The sequence below is a fragment of the Bos grunniens genome, chromosome 27 (genome assembly GCF_055505025.1).
Source record: "Bos grunniens cultivar Pamir isolate PY7600 chromosome 27, Bosgru_T2T1.0, whole genome shotgun sequence".
Taxonomy (NCBI): Eukaryota; Metazoa; Chordata; class Mammalia; order Artiodactyla; family Bovidae; genus Bos; species Bos grunniens.
Window position 1 is genome coordinate 41742633 of NC_141191.1, and position 21102 is coordinate 41763734.

The 21102-nt window shown below is 43.2% G+C and overlaps 1 protein-coding gene across 2 annotated transcripts in view; it reads left to right on the forward strand.

Annotated features, from left to right (window-relative positions):
- The first annotated feature begins 207 nt into the window (after positions 1-207).
- The window catches only part of TOP2B (DNA topoisomerase II beta), a 94626-nt gene continuing 73731 nt past the window's right edge, over positions 208-21102 (forward strand). For both annotated transcript variants that reach the window (XM_086380773.1, XM_086380774.1), the window contains exon 1: positions 208-462. The gene's annotated coding sequence lies outside the window, so the exon portion shown is untranslated. The remainder of the gene's footprint in view (positions 463-21102) is intronic.

A 21102-nucleotide genomic window follows, 5' to 3' on the forward strand; every position in this document is an offset into this window, starting at 1 on the left:
GTGTCATCCTTGCCCAGGGCGGCGGGGGACCGGCTAGTCTTTGGATCGGTCCCGTTGAGTGCATTCGCTGCTGCCGAAGCGAGCCGAGACCGCGAGTCTCGAGCAGCCCGGGTGTTTCGTGTTTGGCCGGCCAATTTTCCGGGGCAGGGGGATCACCTGGGGATCTTGCTAAAAACTGTGAACTCTGACTCATCGGGCCTGAGGTCTGCGGGCCCAGAAGCTCCGCGTGAGGCCGAGGCGGCGGGCTTCCCGTGGAAGGCGTTGGGGGATGTTCGCCCGCATCCAGCGGCCCAGGGCGCAGGGCGCAGGGCGCGGGGGCCTGGGGGTCGCCGGGTGGGCTCCGACAGAAGGGAGGGGAAGGGAGGCCGAGGCGAGGCGCTTCGGCCTGAGACGCTGGAGATGGACGCGAACACCACGGAAGGAGGCGCCTGAAGGGTGAGCGCGGCGGACCCAGAATCGGAGGTGAGTGCGCACCGGGCCTGCTTCTCGCTGGACCGGACCGGGTCCTGGGCGCCGGGGTGTAAGGGCATCCCCCCGGGGCCGGTACACGCGAAACGGGGAAGGAAAAATGCCAGCAGTTTACAGTGCCTTCTAAGCACACACGAGTTAAGCCAAGGGCATTAAAGTTCTTACCCTCTTTCTTCGTAATTAAACGTCTCTTCTTTTTCCTGTTTTTCTTGTTTCGGATTTTAAATGTCGACTGGGCCGAGATTTTACTTTCGGGTTAACACGTATACCCTGATGCTGGGAAAGATTGAGGGTAGGGGAAGGGGACGACAGCGGATGAGATGGTTGGATGGCATTACCGACTCAAAGGACATGGGTTTGGGTGGACTCCGGAAGTTGGTGATGGACAGGGAGGCCTGGCGTGCTGCGATTCATGGGGTCGCAAAGAGTCGGACACGACTGAGCGACTGAACTGAACTAACAGGTATACAGCCCTATATGGCACAGGGAGCTGGCTGGTCAACATGCTGAGGGAATTCCCTGGCCGTCCGGTGGATGGGACTCGGGGCTATCTCTGCGGTGGCTGATTTCAATCTCTGGTTTGGGATCTAAGATGCCACAAGCCCTGGGGAGGCAACAATAAAAACCAACCAACAAACAAAAAACCCAAGTAGTGAAATACTTTTCTTCTGGGCAAGCACATGGACTTAAATGGTCCGTGACTCTAATCATTCTTTACCAGGAAAACCTGTTACCATCATCGTCACATTATTTCACAGTTATTTTTCTTTAGGGCATCACTCACATGCCTAGAAACACAACTCTGGTAAAACACTGAAATGTGGCAAGCCCCTAAGTCTTAAGAATTACATTGTCCAATTATACTGTGTTTTAAATTATTTTTTGTTGACATATAGTTGATTTACAATGTTTTAAATTTCTGCTGTACAGCAAAGTGACTTAGTTATACACATATATACGTTCTTTTCTATATTTTCCGTTATGATTTATCCCAGGACATTGAACGTCGTTCCCAGTGTTACACAATAGGACCTTGCTGTTGATCATCCTCTAGAATAGTTTGCATCTGCTAATCCTAACCTCCCAGCGCTCCCCTCTCCTCCCCTCCTGCAGTCACAAGTCTGTGACAGGTTCGTCTGTGTCATATTTTAGGTTCCGTGTAAAAGTGAGATCATACGGTGTTTGTCTTTCTCTGACTGACTTAGCAGGAGCATCTCTAGGCCCATCCATGTTGCTGCACGTGGCACTATTTTGTTCTCTTTCGTGGTTGAGTAATATTTCATTATATATACATGCACCGTGTCTTTATGCATTCCTCTGTCCATGGACACTTAGGCTGTCTCCGTGTCTTGACTGCTGTGAATATAGGAGTGCGTGTCTTTTCTAATGATACTTTTTTTCCCAGTTATATGCCCAGAAGTGGGATTGCTGGAACACAGGGCAACTCTGCTTTCAGTTAGTTTTCTGAGGGACCTCCACACTGCTTTCCACAGCGGCTGCACAGATTTACATTCCCAGTTATACTGTTTTATATCAAGATTTCTTATATTTGAAGGATTCATTATTAACAATCTTTAGGACATGGTAGTGCATGATGGGAATACAAGGCCTAAAGTAGGGCCCCTCCCCTCAGTCTAATCAGAGACTAAGATACACATGTGTGTGTGGGTGTCTTAAAAGCAACATCAGGAGGTATGGTTAATTAAGTACCAGGATGAAAAAAATTTAAGAACTTGTAATAAAGGCACCTTGAAAGGAAGGTGCTTGCTCAGTCATGTCTGACTCTTGCAGCCCCATGGACTGTAGCCCACTCTGTCCATGGGGATTCTCCAGGCAGGATACTGGAGTGGATTGCCATGCCTTCCTCCAGGGCACCTTCCCAGCTCAGGGATTGAGCCCAGGTCTCCCACATTGCAGGCGTATTCTTTACCTTCTGAGCCAAGTCCAAGTAATTCAAAGCAAAAAGCAGTTACCAGATTTTTCTGCTTTAGAATCAATTTGAAGGTATGATTTCCAATTAGCATTAATCCTAACTCCGCCTTGATTGCTAGGTATTTTTCAAAACCTGAAACCAATATTAGCAGTTGTTACCAACCAAACTAAAACTGAACAATTTTAATTACTCCTTTAAAAGCGTGTATCATAAACTCTTTCAAGCATACACAAAAGCATAAAGAACAGTATACAAAATAACTTCTCTCATACTCGCCAATCTTTATCCCAGTAGGTACTCAGTAAATGTTCGTTGAATGAATAAAGGATTCTCATTTATTATTAAATACCTTGTCTCCATATTTATTGTATCCTTGGAACCAAGAATGATGTTTTAGATTTGTTTTCTTTTCCATAGTACCGTTCAATGATGCTTATGTGGTTGGTGTTCAGTCAGTACTTGTAGATTGGCTGATTATTTAAGGTCTAGCTCCCTATGTTTGTAGCTGCTTTTACACTTGAGCCCTAACTGGTAGCATTTTTTTTTTTCACTCGAAGCCAATTTTAACTTAATTGAAATGGTTTTAATTGTAACACTTTATTGATGAAGTACACCTCTAAAACTTGAAAGTGAGAGAAGCTGAAAATCGTTTAAGCTATAGCTTTTACTGAATTTTATTATGACATCCTAACATCTTTTATTGCTGCCTTCTATTTTTAACGTTCGAATTAGCAATTTGTTTAAAGCCCTGATTTTTAATTACACTAAGAATAACTCAAAAGCTGATATTGCAAAATGTTTAAACACAGGTTTCTCTTGTAAGGGGAAAAGGAAGACTTGGCTTTTTCAGGGTCCTCTTGTGACTACTCCAGATGCCACAAAATCCCAGAAATTATTCCTATGCTGCCACATGCATTTATTTTCAGCTTCTTTCTCTGGTTTACTGTTTGAACATGGCTGGAAATCTCTGGGGTGATTCCTGACTCTCATCTCAGTCATCCTGTGTCCCAAAAAGGACGAGGGGTAGCAGGTTGACGCCAGCATCTTTTAAGCTCTCCCTGTGCTTCTTCACGGAGAAGGCAATGGCACCCCACTCCAGTACTCTTTGCCTGGAAAATCCCATGAACGGAGGAGCCTGGTGGGCTGCAGTCCATGGCGTTGCATAGAGTCGGACACGACTCAAGTGACTTAGCAGCAGCAGTGCTTCTTCAAGGGGCTAAACTTGGATGAAGTGTTAACTGCTGCTATCTTAGCTCCAGGTTTCTTGTTTGGGTTTCCCTCTCACAGTAGCTTTCCATTTCTGTTCCCATTTCCCCCTTTCTGCTGATCCTTCCATACCCCATCCCTGCTCCCACTCTTCCCCCCCCTCAAGGGTCTCCATGGCTCCCATGATCCACCTCCCAGTTCAGAAACTTTGGGGTAACCTGGCTCACAGAATCACTACCCCTCCTCACTTAAGTCTCAGGGGATGTAGTCACCAAAGACACTGGAAATCATTATTTTGTTTCAAGTGTGAGGGGCTGTAGATCAGGGCTACTCAAAGGAACCTGTTCAGGAGATAAGCACACGCTTGGATAATCAATGCACACTTTCCTTTTGAGGAAAATCTTGCTACAATCTCATATTTTGGTGCAAGGTCAACTCTTCATGGACTAACAAAAGACAGTTCATGGAAAGCACAGTTCACTAACCACATCTGGAGTATTTGTGCTATAGATTATTTCGGGGGAAAAGCTTTATTGAGATATAGTCATATACCATAGGACTTCCTTGGTGGCTCAGACAGTAAAGAATCCACCTGCAGTGCGGGACACCTGGGTTCGATCCCTGGGTTAGGAAGATCCCTTGGAGGAAGGCAGGGATTCTTGCCTGGAGAATCTCACGAACAGAAGAGACTGGTAGGCTACAGTCCATGGGGCTGCAAAGAGTCAGGCGTGACTGAGCAACTAAGGACGCACAGTCATGTACCGTGAAGCTCATTTCAGCACGTAAGAAGTGACTCTCAGAGTCTGCAACTTTTACCACAATCAGTTTTGGAACATTTTCATCTTCATTGGGAACTTCAAAGAAACATGATGCTCCTTTAGCTGTCAACCACCTGCCCTTCCATCTCTTTCCCCAGCTAATCACTAATCGACTGTCTGTCATGGTATCCTTTTCTGGATATTTCATTTAAAGGGAATCACAGAATATGTGAACTGTGACTGGCTTCTCTCACTTAGCGTAATATTTTACAAGTCTCTCCATGTTGCCACATGCGTTAGTAGTTCATTCCTTTCATGGTCAAATTCCAGTGTCTAGATATAATTTGATTATTCACTTATCAATTGATGGACATAGTTTCCACCTTTTGGGTGTTATAAACAATGCCACTGTGAACATTCATATGCAAGCTTTTATATGGATGTACAGTTTCAGTTCTCTTGGGTATATGATTAGGAGTGGAATTGCAAAGTCAAATGATAATTCTGTTTAAATATTGAGGAGCTGTCAGATGGTTTTCCAAAGTGACTGAACCATTTTATGTTCCTATAGCTGAGTATGAGGATTCTGATTTCTCAATATTCTGCCAGCACTTCTGTGACTTTTACGGTCATCTTCCTGGATGTGAAGTGGTACTGTGGTTTTGGTTTGTCTTTCCCTAATGACTGATAATGAGTATCTTTTCATGTGCTTATTGGCCATGTGTCTATATTCTTCAGAAAAATGTCAATCCAGATTTTTTTTTTTTGCCCTCCTTAAAATTGGCTTATCTTTTTATTGGAATTATAAAAGTTCTTTATTCTGGCAACAAGTCCCTTATTAGCTCTGATTTGCAAATGTGTTCCCCTCTTTGGCTTTTCTTTTCACTGTCTTGATAGTGTCTTGTTGCACAGGAGTTGTTAATTTTGATGAAGTCTAATTTGCCTTTTTTTGTTAATGCTCAAGCTTTTGGTGTTTCAGAATTCATTCCAAATTCAAGGCCATGAATATTTACCCTTATGTTTTTCTCTAATAGTTTATAGTTTTGACTCTGCATGTAGCTCTTTGATCCACTATTTAATTTTTGTACGTGGTGTAAAGTAAGGGTCCACCTCCAGTCTTTTGCATGCGGCTGTCCAGTGTTCCAGCGCCCTTTGTAGACAAGGCTACTCTTTCCCTATTAAACGATCTTGGTACCCTTGTTGAAAAGTCTCCTGACTATAGATACAGGATTTATTTCTGGATTTTCAACTGTATTCCACTGACCAATATGTTTATCCTTATGCCAGTTCCACACTGTCCTGATGAGTGTTGCTTTTGTAATAAGTTTTGAAATTGGGAATTTGGGGGTCTTCCAATTTTGTTCTTCTATTTCAAGATCGTTTTAGCTGTTTTAAGTCCTTTGAGTTTCCTATGAATTTTAGGATCAGCTTGTCAGTTTCTACAAAGAAACCAGCTGGGATTCTGCTAAGGATTGCATTAAATCTGTAGATCAATTTGTGGATTATTGTCATTTTAACGTATTGTCTTCTAATCCTTGAATATGAGATGACTTTCCACTTATTTAGATCTTATTTGATTTCTTTCAACAATGTCTTATAGTTTTCAGAGTATAATTGGTAGTTCTTTGGTTAAACTTATTCCAAAATATTTTATTTTTGATGCTATTGTAAATGCAATTGTTAATTTCATTTTTGGATCATTCATTGTAGTTCTTACTCATTAGGGACACATAGAGGAAAAAATCAGCTATTGCAGGGAAAACTTAGCTGGTCTTCTGTGAACTAGCATTTCCTAAAAGAAATTGCTTGAGATTCTATGTAGAGAAAAAGTATTCCATGTCAAGTAGTCTTGGAAGATGTTTCCTGTTTGAAAGCTTCATGATCTCTGTGAACATATAGAATAATCTGAGAAATCAGGCAGTTTTAAATCCTGAGGAAGCAAAGTCTTTTGTCTATTTTGAAGTACTTAATCCTGAATGATTTTCAGACCCTTCTTAGGATGTGATGAGACAAGAATTTACGTGGCCAGTGTCTTGAAAGACAAAGTTATGCTATTTCATAATTTTGCCTAGAGTAGACATTGTCATGGTTGGTCATAATATTATAAAATGTACTGTTAGTGCTAGCGAAAATAGTTCTTTTTGAAAGTGACATTTAAATTCACCCAGTAATATGCTGTCTTGTTGAATTGTTTCCTCCTTGGATTGAGTATCATAAACGTTCATAATCAATACTGTGTAATGATAAGGATAGGGTATTCAAGACTGGAGAAAGGGGCCTCGGGGAGCTACTAGATGGGTAAGCTTTGGGGAGCTCTTAGATGATTAGCATACACAGTTCGGAGTTTAGGAAGGTAGGGAGTACAGACAACACGGCCTGAGAGTTGGACATGCTCGTATCAGAGTCTTAGCTCTGTGCGTGACCTGAGTGATAGTGACCATGTGTGAAACTGAATCTCCGTTTTATCACTTAAAAAAATGGCCTTAAGAGCTGTATCACTTTATGCATAGTCCGGTACATACATAAGTCAAACGTAAAATGGCTTTGTTCTCTAAAGTAGGGCTATATACATTTATATTCCACTTTGCATATGCTTCACCTATAACCTTCAGATGTGTGTCTGATTTGAAGGGATGCTGGGGATTGAATTCCTGGAAAAGTTTAGGGCCTTGCTTCAAGACAGTGGACCCAAGCACTCCATCGACCTGAACTGCACTCCAGGCTGGCTGCAGGCCAGCTTCGTTCCTATTGTTGTTTTAAATTTTTCTTTATTTTGGCTGTGTGGGGCCTTTGTTGGTGCACGGGCTTCTCGTTGCTGTGGCCTCTCTTCTTGAGGAGCACGGGCTCTGGGCCTGTGGACTCTGGAGTTGCGGCTCACAGGCTCCCGGGCACAGGCTCAGCAGCTGTGGTGCCCACGCGGGTTTAGTTGCTCTGCGGCATGTGGGATCTTCCTGAATCAGGAATTGAACCCGTCTCCTGCATTGGCAGGCAGATTCTCTACCACTGAGCCCCCAGGAAATCCCTGCAGGCCAGCTTTGAATAGCAACTTACCTAGAGTGTTCCACCAACATTTTTTTCCATCTTCTTTCCCTCCAATTCATTCCCTCCTTCTCTCTGAAATATGTCTGTCCTGACAAAACCAACTTTCTGGAAAAGTAGTATCTTAGTCTGTCTGAGCTGCTGTAACAAAATGCAAACAAACCAACAAACATCCGTCTCTTTAATTCTGCAAGCTGGTAAGTCCAGTACGATGGGACTGCCAGGCTTAGCGTCTAGCTGACCCTCTTCTGGGCTCCTGTGTCTTTGTGTGGTCAAAAGGGCCAGGGAGACCTCTGTGTCAGGCCTCCCCCTCCCTGCTGCCTTCATCTCCCTCAGCAGCTAGCTTATTTCTGAGCAGCATCAAGTCACCTTGGAAATAACTACTCAGTCTCATTTTCCTTGTACTTACTGTTTCCTTCCATAATTCCAAATGCCTAATATACTGCACCAATGGATGATACGAGAAAACTTGTACATTTTCTTTTATTAATAAACATATAATTTTAACATTATAATTAGTGTTACACATTGTTATCCCCTGGTTTGTGATTTCTTCAAGGGCAAGGCTGTACCGTATTCATGTTTCTCAGGCCTTTTTTAAAATAAGGGCATTAATCTCTGAGGGTAGGCCCTTGGGCTAAAAGCATCCACAAGGCCCCACCTCCTAATACCACCACATTGGGCATTAGGATTCTAGTATGATGTTTGGGGGGAACACAAACATTCAAACAAAAATATGTGAAATATCATCTAGTCAAGTTGCCTGTAGCAGTGACATTCGGCAATTTTTCTATCTTCTCTAAATGTGGACCGAAAGGCATTATTTCCCACTAAATTTTGCAACTTTGTCATGGAGGGTGGTGAGAAAGTATGGAATTCTGTTTTGAACAGATGACCCTTTCCTGATGCTTCTGGTTTTATTACGTTTGCCTGATGACTAATTCCATTACACCTCTTCTACTGGGCACTGAATCACCGGTTAACTTTCTGGGGAAGGAAAGCGCCAACTTTGGGGTTTTGATGCTTTTTTGGATTTAGATCTGGTCCTGTAGGAAGTTGGTGTGGAAAAGGAAAGAATCGCTAGTTGCAAGAGATGGAGTAGAGAGAGAGAACGTATCAACAGAATTCATGTCCGACACCAAAGCATAACAATGCGGAGGCTAGACTTGGTTTTTACCTTCTCCGAAATGATTTTTTTGTGCTGGAGATAACTCTCCAAGCGTAACTGTTGACAGGATGACTGAATGATAGCAAGTTACTGGGGGCCATGGTAGTGCTTTTATTTTTAATTCTTGAGTTTGTTGCAATTTAAATTTATTAGCAAATTATTTTGGGACTTGTTTTGAGCTGATTAATATTAAATGTAAAAAAATCAGTCAAGGGGTAGAACAAGGGAATTTTGGAAATAAAAACAAATCAATTCAATAGAACTTCACCCAGTTCATGTAGAGGCCGTTGAGGGTTTGAAGGAATCTAGGTGGATCTTCCTCAGTAGAAGTGAATGAACAGTGCGCTCATTTAGGGCCTGAACAGCCTGAGCAAAGGTATCTGTCTTGTGTTCAACTCTCTCCAGTGGAAGAGGCTGGGTGATGGCATGATGTGAGCCTATCATTTCCAGAAGCATGGCTGCTTCCTCCATGGTCTTTGAAGAGGACATTTTAATGAAAGGAAAATATACCAAAATAATATTTTAATAGCAAAGCACAATTAAAAAAAATGCTATTGGAGTATGGGCTTCCAGATGGCTCAGATGGTAAAGAATCTGCCTACCATGCAGGAGACCCATGTTTGATCCCCTGGAGAAGGGAATGGCTACCCACTCCAGTATTCTTGCCTGGAGAATACCATGGACAGAAGAGCCTGGCGGGCGACAGTACATGGGATTGCAGAGTAGGACACGACTGAAAAACTATCGCTTAGACTTGTGGTTGATTTACAATGTTGTGTTAATTTCAGGTTCCAGCAAAGCACATCAGTTACACATACACATACATACATTATTTTTCAGATTCTTTTCCCATTTAGGTTACTACAAAATATTGAGTGGAATTCCCTGTGCTATACTGGAGGTATACTTGTGCTAACCTCAAGTTTGTTTTCCGAGACTGTGAGCCTGTTTTGTAAATAAGTTCCTTTGTATCGTCTTTTTAGATTCCACATATAAGTGTTACATGTGATATTTGTCTTTGTCTGACTTACTTCACTGAGTATGATAATCTCTAGATTCATCCATGTTGCTGCAAATGGCATTATTTCATTCCTTTTTTATGGCTGAGTGTGTATGTATGTATGTGTATGTTGTTGCTGTTCATTTGCTAAGTCGTGTCTGACTCTTTGCAATCCCATGGACTGCAGCACGCCAGGCTCTCCTGTCCTTCACTATCTGCTGGAGTTTGCTCAGATTCATGTCCATTGAGTCAGTGATACTATCTAACTGTCTCATCCTCTGCCACCCTCTTCTCCTTTTCCTTCAATCTTTTCCAGCATCAGTCTTTTCCAATGAGTTGGTTCTTCCCATCAGGTGGCCAGATATTGGAGCTTCAGTTTCAGCATCAGTCCTTCCATTGAATATTCAAGGTTGCTTTCCTTTAGGATTGACTGGTTTGATCTCATTGCAGTCCAAGGGACGCTCAAGAGTCTTCTCCAACACCACAGTTCAGAAGCATCAATTCTTCGGTGCTCAGCCTTTTTTAAGATCCAACTCTCACATCCATGCATGACTACTGGAAAAACCATAGCTTTGACTATACAGACCTTTGTCAGCAAAGTGATGTTTTTGCTTTTTAATGTGCTGTCTAGGTTTGTCATAGCTTTCCTTCCAAGGAGCAAGCGTCTTCCAATTTCATGACTGCCGTCAACATTCAAGGTGATTTTGGAGCCCAAGAAAACAAAACCTGTCACTGTTTCCACTTTTTTCCTTATTTGCCATGAAGTGATAGGACCAGATGCCATGACCTTAGTTTTTTGAATGTTGAATTTTAAGCCAGCCTTTTCACTCTCCTCTTTTACCTTCGTTAAGAGGCTCTTTAGTTCCTCTTCACTTTCTGTCATTAGAGTGGTATCATCTTCATATCTGAGGTTGTTGATATTTCTCCTGCCAATCTTGATTCCAGCTGGTGGGTCATCAGCCCAGTGTTTCTCATGATGTACTCTTGCATACAAGTTAAATAAGCAGGGTGACAATATACAGCCTTGATGTACTCCTTAAACTGTCAGTTGCTCCATGTCTGGTTCTAACTGTTGCTTCCTGACCTGTATACATGTTTCTCAGACAGGTTAAGTGGTCTGGTATTCCCATCTCTTTAAGAATTTTCCATAGTTTGTTGTGATCCACATAGTCAAAGGCTTTAGGGTAGTCAGTAAAGCAGAAGTAAATGTTTTCCTGGAATTCCCTTGTTTTTCCTATGAGCCAACAAATGTTGGCAGTTTGATCTCTGGTTCCTCTGCCTTTTCTAAATCCAGCTTGTACATCTAGAAGTTCTCAGTTCACTGAGAACCTGTATCTAAAGCCTAGCTTGAAGGATTTTGAGCCTTACCTTGCTAGCATGTGAAATGAGCACGATTACATGACAGTTTGTACATTCTTTGGGACTGGAATGAAAACTGGCCTTTGCCAGTCCTGTGGTCACTGCTGAGTTTTCCAAATTTGCTGACATGTTGAGTGTGGCACTTAATAGTGTCATCTTTTAGGATTTTTAATAGCTTAGCTGGAATTCATCACCTCCACTACCTTTATTTGTAGTAATGCTTCCTAAGGCCCACTTGACTTCAGACTCCAAGATGTTAGGCTCTTGGTGAGTGATCACCATTGTGGTTATCTGACTCATTAAGACCTTTTTCGTATAAGTGAGTGAAGTCGCTCAGTCGTGTCTGACTCTTTGCGACCCTATGTACTGTGGCCTACCAGGCTCCTCTGTTCATGGGATTTTCTGGGCAAGAGTACTGGAGTGGATTGCCATTTCCTTCTCCAGGGGATCTTCCCAATCCAGGAATCAAACCCGGGTCTCCAGCATTGCAGGCAGACGCTTTACCGTCTGAGCCACCAGGGAAGTCGGAGGTTAGACTTCGGAGACCTGAAGCCTTTTTGAATAGTTCTGTGTAATCTTGCCGCTTCTTCTTAATCTCTTCTGTTTCTCTTAGGTCCTTACATTTCTGTTCTTTACTGTGCCCATCCTTGCATGAAATGTTCCCTTGATATCTCCAGTTTTCATGACAACATTTCTAGTCTTTCCCATTCTATTTTTTTCCTCTACTTCCTTGCACTACTCATTTAAGAAGGCCTTCTTATCTCTCCTTTCTATTTTCTGGAAATCTGCATTCAGTTAGGTATGTCTTTCCCTTTCTCCCTTGCTTTTTGCTTCTCTTCTTTCCTCAGCTGCGTAAAGACTCCTCAGACAACCACTTTGCCTTCTTGAATTTCTTTTCCTTTGGGCTGGTTTTGGTCACTGCTTCCTGTACAATGTTATGAACCTCCGTCCATAGTTCTTAAGGCACTCTGTCTACCAGATCTAATCCCTGAATTTATTTGTCAGCTCTACTGTATAATCATGAGGAATTTGATTTAGGTCATACCTGAATAGACTAGTGGTTTTCCCTACTTTCTTCAATTTAAGCCTAAATTTTGCAATAAAGAGCTCATGATCTGAGCCACAGTCAGCTCCAGGTCTTATTTTTGCTGACTGTATAGAGCTTCTCCATCTTTGGCTGCAAAGAATATGATCAGTGTGATTTTAGTATTGACCATTTGGTGATAGCAATGTATAAAGTCAGTCTCTTGTGCTGTTGGAAAAGGGTGTTTGCTATGATCAGTGCATTCTCTTGGCAGAATGCTGTTAGCCTTTGACCTGCTTCATTTTGTACGCCAAGGCCAAACTTGTCTGTCATTTTGGGTATCTCTTGACTTCCTACTTTTGCATTCCAATCCCCTATGATGAAAAAGAATCTTTTTTTTTTTTTTTGGTGTTAGTTCTAGAAGGTCTTGTAGGTCTTCATAGAAATGTTCAACTTCAGCTTATTCAGCATTAGTAGTTGGGGCATAGACTTGGACCGTTGTGATGCTGAGTGATTTGCCTTGGAAATGAACAGCAATCATTCTGTTTTTGAGACTGCATCTAAGCACTGCATCTCAAACTCTCTTGACCATGATGGCTACTCCATTTCTTCTAAGGGATTCTTGCCCACAGTAGTAGATACAATGGTCATCTGAATTAAATTTTTCTGTTCCCATCCGTTTTAGTTCACTGATTCCTAAGATGTCAGTGTTCACTCTTGCCATCTCCTGCTTGTTGTTCAGTCGCCCAGTCGTGTCCGACTCTTTGTAACACCATGAACTGCAGCACGCCAGGGCTCTCTGTCCCTCACCATCTCCTGAAGTTTGCCCAAGTTCATGTCCATTGCATTGATGATGCCATCCAGCCATCTCATCCTCTGATGCCCTCTTCTCCTTCTGCCTTCAGTCTTTCCCAGAATCAGGGACTTTTTCAATGAGTCAGTTGTTCGCATCAGATGACCAAAATACTGGAGTTTCAGCTCTAGCATCAGTCCTTCCAGTGAATATTCAGGGTTGATTTCCCTTAAGGTTGACTGGTTGGATCTCCTTGCAGTCCAAGGGACTCTCAGGAGTCTTCTCCAACACCAGAGTTTGAAGGCATCAATTCTTTGGCTCTCTGCCTTCTTTATGGTCCAGCTCTCACACGCATACATGACCACTGGGAAGACCATAACCCTGACCATCCCGACCTCTGTCGGCACGGTTTGGTGGGCCTTTGTCTGCTTTTCAGTGCACTGTCTAGGTCTGCCATAGCTTTCCTGCCAAGATGCAAACGTCTTCTGATCTCATGGCTGCAGTCACCATCTGAGTGACTTTAGACACAAGAGGAAATCTGTCACTACTTCCACCTTCCCCCTCTCTTTGCCATGAAGTAACGGGGTCGGATAGCATGATCTTAGTTTTTTTTTTAATATTTAGTTTTAAGCTGGCTCTTTCACACTCCTCCTTCACCTTCATCAAGAAGCAAAGTTCCTTTTCGCTTTTAGAGTGGTATCATCTGCTTATCTGAGGTTGTCGATGTTTCTCCTGGTTGTAACTCACCCAGCCCAGCATTTCTCATGATGTGCTCAGCGTATAGATGAAATAAACAGGGTGACAGCAGACAGCCCTGTCGTACTTCTTTCTCAGTCTTGAACCAATCAGTTGTTCCATACAGGGTTCTTAACAGTTGCTTCTTGACCCACATGCAAGTTTCTGAGGAGGCAGGTAAGATGGTCTGGTATTCCCATCTCTTTAAGAGCTTTCCATAGTTTATTATGATCCACAAAATCAGAGGCTTTGAGATAGTCAATGAAACAGAGGTAGATGTTTTTCTGGAATTCCCTAGCTTTCTTTATGACCCAGTGAATGCTGGCAATTTGATCTCTAGTTCCTCTTCCTTTTCTAAACCCAGCTTATACATCTGAAGTTCTTGGTTTACATAATGCTGAAGCCTAGCATGCAAGATTTTAAACATGACCTTACTAGCATGAGAGGTGAGTACAATTGTCCAATGGTTAGCACATTCTTTAGTACTATCCTTCTTGGGAATTAGGATGGGGATTGACCCTTTCCAGTCCTGTGGCCACTGCTGGCTCCTCCAGATTTGCTGACGCAGTCAATGCAACACCTCGATGGCACCATCCTTTAGGGATTTGAATAGTTCTACTGGAATTCCATAGCATCCACTAGCTTTATTAACAGCAGTGCTTCCTAAGGCCCACTTGTCTTCACTCTCCAGAATGGCTGGCTCTGGGTGGCTGAGCACACCATTGTCATCTGGTTCATTTGGATCTTTTTTGTGCAGTTCTTTCCAGCTCTCCTTGATCTCTTCAGCAGCTACTAGGTCTCTCCTGTTTATGTCCTTTATTGTTCCCATCTTTGGGCAAAATGTTCCCTTGATATCTCCAGTTTTCCTGAAGAGATCTCTAGTCTTTCCCCTTCGGTTGTTTTCTTCTAGTCTTATACACTGTTCGTTTTAGAAGGCCTTCTCGTCTCTCCAGGCCCTTCTTGGGAAATCTGCATTTATTTGGATATACCTTTCCCTCTATCCCTTGCTTTTTGCTTCTCTTCTTTCTTCAGCTATTTGTAAGGCGTCTTCAGATAACCTACTTTGCCTTCTTGCTTTTTTTTCTCCTTTTGGATGGTTTTGTTTGCTGCCTCCTGTACAGTATTACGGACCTCTGTCTATAGTTCTTCAGGCACACTGTTTACAAGTTCTAGTCCCTTGAATCTACTTGTTACCTCCACTTCACAGGGGATTTGATTGAAGTCGTACCTGGCTGGCCTAGTGGTTTCCCCCACTTTCTTTAGTTTAAGCCTGAATTTTGCTCTGAGAAGCTGATGATCTGAGCCACAGTCAGCTCCAGGTCTTTTTTTTTTTTTTTTTTTGCTGACTGTATAGAGCTTCTATCTCTGGCTGCAAAGAATGTAATCAATATGATTTCAGTATTGGCCATTTGGTGATGTCCATGTGTAAAGTCGTCTCTTGTGTTGTTGGAAAAGGGTATTTACTATGACCAGTGCATTCTCTTGGCAGAATTCAGTTAGCCTTTGCCCTGCTTCATTTTGTTTTCCAAAGCCAAACTTGGCTGCTACTCCAGGTATCTCTTGACTTCCTACTTGCAATCCCCAATGATGAACAGTGTTAGTTTTAGGAGGTCTTCTAGGTCTTCATGGTCTTCTGCGTGACCATGTCCAATTTACCTTGATTCATGGACCTAACATTCCAGTTTCCTATGCAATGCTGATCTTTACCAAATTAGACTTTACTTTCAACACCAGACACACCCACAACTGGGGGTCATTTCTGCTTAGGCCCAGCTGCTTCATTCTCTCTGGAGCTGTTAGCAAGTGCCCTCTGCCCATTGGACACCTTCCGACCTGGGGGGGCTCATCTCCCAGCATCATCTCTTTGCCTTATCGTTCCTGGGGTTCTTGCGGCAAGAATACTGGAGTGGTTTGCCATTCCTTCCTCCAGTGGACCATGTCTTGTCAGAATTCTCCACTATGACCCTTCCATCTTGGGTAGCCCTGCATGGCATGGTTCATAGCTTCATTGAGTTATGCAAGCCCCTTCAGCACGACAAGGCTGTGATCCATGACAGATGTGTGTGTATCACATCTTCTGTGTCCATTTCTCTGTGGATGGGCATTTAGGTTGCTTCCTTGTCTTGGCTCTTATAAATAGTGCTGCAGTGAACACTGAGGTGCATGCACCTTTTCAGATTATAGTTTTGTCCAGATACATGCCCAGGAGTGGGGCCATACGGTGGCTCTCTATTTAGTTTTTTAACAAATCTCTGTACTGTTCTCGATAGTGATTGTACCGATTTACAGTCCCACCAACAGTTTAGGACTTCTGTCCACACATGCCCTCTCCAGCATTTGCTGGCAAAACTCATCTTTGACATTACCAAAGCCAAGCACAAAATGGAGCTAGTCACACGTCTCTCTCCTGTTTAACTAAAATATTTGATTTTTGAGCCCTACTGGCAAACAATGGATGCTCTCATTTAGTGCTGCTGAAAGAAGCGAGTTGTATTCATTTTTTCAAAAACCAACAGTGTGGGCAAAGTATGCAACGTTTGGTATCAAGTTACAGAAAAAAAGGTTCTGTAAAATCATGAAGGGGTAAATGCAACTCACTGGTCCTATTTCTCAAATTAATTACTCTTACATTTGAATAATGGGAGGGCTAAAGGAAATGATGGAAATACTCAGGAGGAGTATCAAATCCAAATTCTTTACATTTTACAGATGAAGAAACCAGGCACCCCGAGAAATTACACTTTGAAACAAATGATTTAACCAACAAAACCTGTAAAATTGAGGCCAGGGAATTAAAAACAGCTGTGAAAAACATTTCACGGTTAGTTCCCGCAGCTCATTGAACAAACGAGATGTAACATGACCAAGTGAAGGTGAGAGATAGCTTAATTAAAGGGCAAGAAATGTGTGATAAGTTTCTGAGAGAAATGTACAACCAGGGTAATGGGCAACACGTTTCCGGTTTTTACTCCTCTGTATCAGGTGAAGCAGTCATCCCGTGGTTGTCAGGGGACAATCTGACATCTAGGTCGCTTCCATGTCTTGGCTATCGCAAATAACGCCACAATGAACATGAGGGTACATGTGTCTTTTTTGATTTATAATTTTGTCCTGATATATGCCCAGGCTTCTCAGGTGGTTCTCAGATGCTAGTGGTAAAGAACCCGCCTGCCAGTGCAGGAGACATGAAATGTGGGTTCAATTCCTGGGAAGATCCCCTGGAGGATGAATTGGCAGCCTACTCCAGTGTTCTTGCCTGCAAAATCCCATGGACAGAGGAGTTGCCGGGCTAGTCTGTGGGGTCACAAAGAGTCGGACACGACTGAAGTGACTTAGCACAGATATATGCCCAGGAGTGGGATTGCTGGATCAGATGGGAGCTCTGTATTTAGCTTTTTAAGAATTTGAATTTTGACTTTCTGGAAAGGGTCAGCTCAGATGCTGTGGAGACTACTTCATCACCAGTGAAATAAGAAAGCAGTGACTTTCCGGATGGTGTCTTTAGGAGGGCAGATTTTAAAATGATGTCTCATACCTGGTGCTTGCCTGGACTTAGAATCACTGATAATTTTTTTGTTCTTAGAACTCTAATAGCAATCAGTATTTATTCATCATATTATTCTTCCATCAGGTAATTCATCAGAAGGAATATTTTCATTTTACAGGTATGAAAAGTAAACAAAACAGAAGCAGAGAATCTATAGCAACATATCATCTGTTAAGCTTTTGAGGACTTGGTTCATTGTTTTGCCAGAGGTCCGAAAATCCCCAGTAAGGGGGAAATTTTAAGGTCGCTGCTGTGAAGAAGCCATTATTTGTTAAAAAGAGGAGAACAAAAACCCCAACCTGCTTTATCTTATTTTTCTAGGGGGGAGAGAATTTGTTATAGTAGGCAAGTTAGCCTAATCTTAGAGACTAGATTTGGGTTCTGATTTCCTTTTCTGTAAGAGTAAGATAACTAATAATATTCAAACAGAAAGACTTCGGAAACTCCAAATGTAATCATGAGACTCCACTGCTCACAAAACCTTCATTGATTTCCCCCCACCTTGGACTGTATCGGAGCAGAGAGTAAAATCCGTGACGTGACCGCTGTGCCCTGCTTAGTCTAATCCAGGCGCTGTTTACCTTCTCTCATTTCCTCAGCTACCCCATGAGCCAGCATCAAGACAGGCCCACTCGTGCCGTGGCCAATCTTGAGTGTTCACTCATACTCCATTCTCAGAGCTCAGCATGTTTTTAAGCTTTTTATTTTGTACTGGCGCATAGTTGATTGGCAGTGTTGTGTTTCGGGGGTGCAGCAAAGTGATTCGGTTATGCATGTATCAATTCTTTCTCAAATTCTTCCCCCATTTAGGTGGTTTTATCATATTGAGAAGAGTCAACATGTTTTTAAGGGAGCCTCTCCCATCCCCCTACCTTGCTATGTTCACCACTGATTTCAAATGTCTTTCACATGCTTAGCTCAAGGTGTGCTTCATGCCTCTGGTTTTACTCCTGTATCTGTGGCACCTGGCGCCCCATCTTATACCTAGGAGGGGCTCAAGTATTTGTGGAATGGAAGGAAAGAACAGCTGAGTGCAATACTCAGTCAACATTAACAGCTGTTAATTAACAGATTGATTCTGAATTCGTTTCACTCTCCCTCTGTTGCTTGATCCGCCTTGTCTTCAGTCGCTCAGGGTTCTGAGGCGTCGGCCCAGCTCTGGGGACTAGCGGTTTGCTGCTGTGGGCGGTAGGAACTTTGTATGTGTCTGCACTCACTGCCGTGAGGGCAGGTCTAGGACCCTGACCTTGGATCTGCTGCCGGCATACACTTGCTTAGCTTTCAGGGCACTTCATCATCATTGGATATATTAACTATGGCGATACTACCTCAGCTCTCTCTTTATAAAATTCATGAGGTTTCCTGTTTAAATGTTTATTGCAGATGACTTGTTCTGCTATGGGCACCTTTTAGAAAGCAGAAAGAATTTTAACTCCTGGTACTGTCTGGAAAAAACTGAAAGATGTTTGTGAGAACTGCTTTTATATTTATTTTACTCTCAACAATTAGTGATACTGTTCAGTCTCCTTTAGCGTGGCTTCTAAAACAAGCTCTGGATAGTCAGCTTACAGTAGAGCTGAAGATTAAAATCACAAACTCTGACAGGAATAGACTGGGTTCCTAGCTCCCCTTTACTACTTAGAGCAGTGGGACTTCAGGCAACCAACCTTCCTAGCCTTGGTTTTCCCATCCTGTAAAAAGTAGTTTATAATAAATCACACCAAGTGTTTGGCGAATCCCTTTCACATCGTTGAAAATAACGTGGTTACCTATGCCAGTGGCTCTCACTGGTGGTGGGAGGGAAGTTTTGTCTCCCAGCAGACAATATGTCTGGAGATATTTTTTTTTGTTTGTCATGATGGGGGTGAGTGGGTGGGTGGGGAGAGGTGGTTTTTTACTGGCTTCCAATGGGTGGAGGCTGGGAATGCTGGTAAACATTCCACAATGCATGGGACGGGTCTTTGTTTTTTCAATTTATTTTTATATTTTTATTTATTGGTGAAGGAAAGTGCAGTGTTTGTTTTCTGGCCATACAAGTAATCTGGGATAGTTGGTGTTTAAAAAGCCCAAACTCTCCCACAGGTTTCAGGGAAGGGTTTTTACTTACCAGCTCTATGACCTTGATTCTTTTACTTAATCTCACTGTATCTCAGTTACTTAATAAAATGATGGCAGCCTGTATGGAGAGACGTTTGGGGAAGAATGGATACATGTGTATGTATGGCTGAATCCTTTTGCTGTGCACCTGAAATTATTCCAACATTGTCAGTAGGCTGTGCTGTGCTTAGTCGCTTCAGTCGTGTCCGACTCTTTGTGACCCCATGGACTGTAGCCGGCCAGGCTCCTCTGCCAATGGGGCTTCTCCTGGCGAGAATACCGGAGTGGGTTGCCATGCCCTCCTCCAGGGGGATCTTCCCAACTCGGAGATCAGACTCAGGTCTCCTGTGCTGCAGGTGGATTCTTTACCTTCTGAACTGGTGGCGGCGGGGCAGGGGAGGTGGTTAATAGGTTATACTCCAGTATAAAATAAAAAGAAAAAGGATGGAGGTTTAAAGACCAGATGAGGGAAGGGGGTTACAGGGGTTAACATCATCAGTCCTCGGGCTGTGGGAGACCTGGGGGCTGTGTGCTTGTGGTCATCAAGTAATTAAACATCTTCCACCTGGTGGGAGTTTTAGTATCTGTAAAACAACTCAGGAATGGGCATCAGATACTGTTATCCAGGTTCTTCAAGGAGGAGCTACAGCAGAGGACAGAGGGGAGGGGTCTGTCCTGGGAAGACCCCATGGGGTCCGCTCGGTTATAGGACTGTTGAAATCCGTGCCTCTGCCATCCCCTCTCCGGGCCCCTCTGCCCACTCCAGAGTATGGGGAGTCACCTCCAAAGTGAGGCAGTGCTGGGAGGGAGCTCGTTGTGAAGCCAGCATCAGGAGGCCATCTCTAGGGTGGAACTGAAACCACACGGCTCAAATGGGAACTGGAACCCTCTGTCTTTTTAATGAAAATCACACCTGGTCTCGGGTCTTAGTGCAGCTCGGGCGCCTTGTGTCTCATCGCAGGAAGAATGCAGTGAAAAACAAAAGTGATGGGGAAGAGGTGGGCTTATTTAGAGAGGTACATGATCCGCAGACCGGTTGCAGTCTGGCTCAAAAGGTGAGAGCAGCCCCAGGGCGTGGGATCATCTGGGGAAGTGAGAGTGACCCTGGGAGAAACACCCCCAGAAAGTGTGGACTGGCTCAGAAGGTGGGGGGCAGGACGAATCTGTAAAGAATCATCCAGCCCAGGGACTTCCCTGATGGTCCAGTGGTTAAGACTCCATGCTTCCAATGCAGGGGGTGCGGGTTTGAGCCCTGTTTCAGGGAACTAAGGGGCTTCCCTGGTGGCTCAGCTGGTAAAGAATCAGCCTGCAATGCGAGAGACCTGGGTTCGATCCCTGGGTTGGGAAGACCCCTTGGAGAAAGAAAAGGCTACCCACTCCAGTATTCTGGCCTGGAGAATTCCATGGACTATACAGTCCATGGGGTTGCAAAGAGTCAGACATGACTGAGCAACTTTCAGGGAACTAGGATCCCATATGTTTTGTGATGCAGTAAAAAAATTTTTTTTAAATTACCCAATCCAAAAAGTCCATAGTGCTCCTGGTTGAGTGCCTGCTTACAGTGAATGGTTAAATAATCTCTGCAGCTATTAAAAAAAACAAGAGGTCTATGCACAGACAGACATAGAAGGATTTCCAGGGGTCACCAAGTAAGTAAAGTCACTCAAAGGGATGTCTGTATTTATACTGTGATCTCTTAATCACTGCCTCTCTCCCGTTCACTTGTGTGTTTCCACATACATATGAAAAATGTGGAAGGGCAAACACCAATGTGTTAATTACCGATATCTAAGGGGGAAAGACATGTTAAGGAGTGTCTGTATTTCTTACTGGACACCCTTTTTACTGGATTTTTATAGCCAGAAGCTACTACCTTTATAATTTGGAAAATTCCTAGCTTATACTGTTCCTGTAAGAATTAAAGTAGATAATGAAAGTAAAATGTTAGTTATAGTGCCAATATATAGTAAGCCAA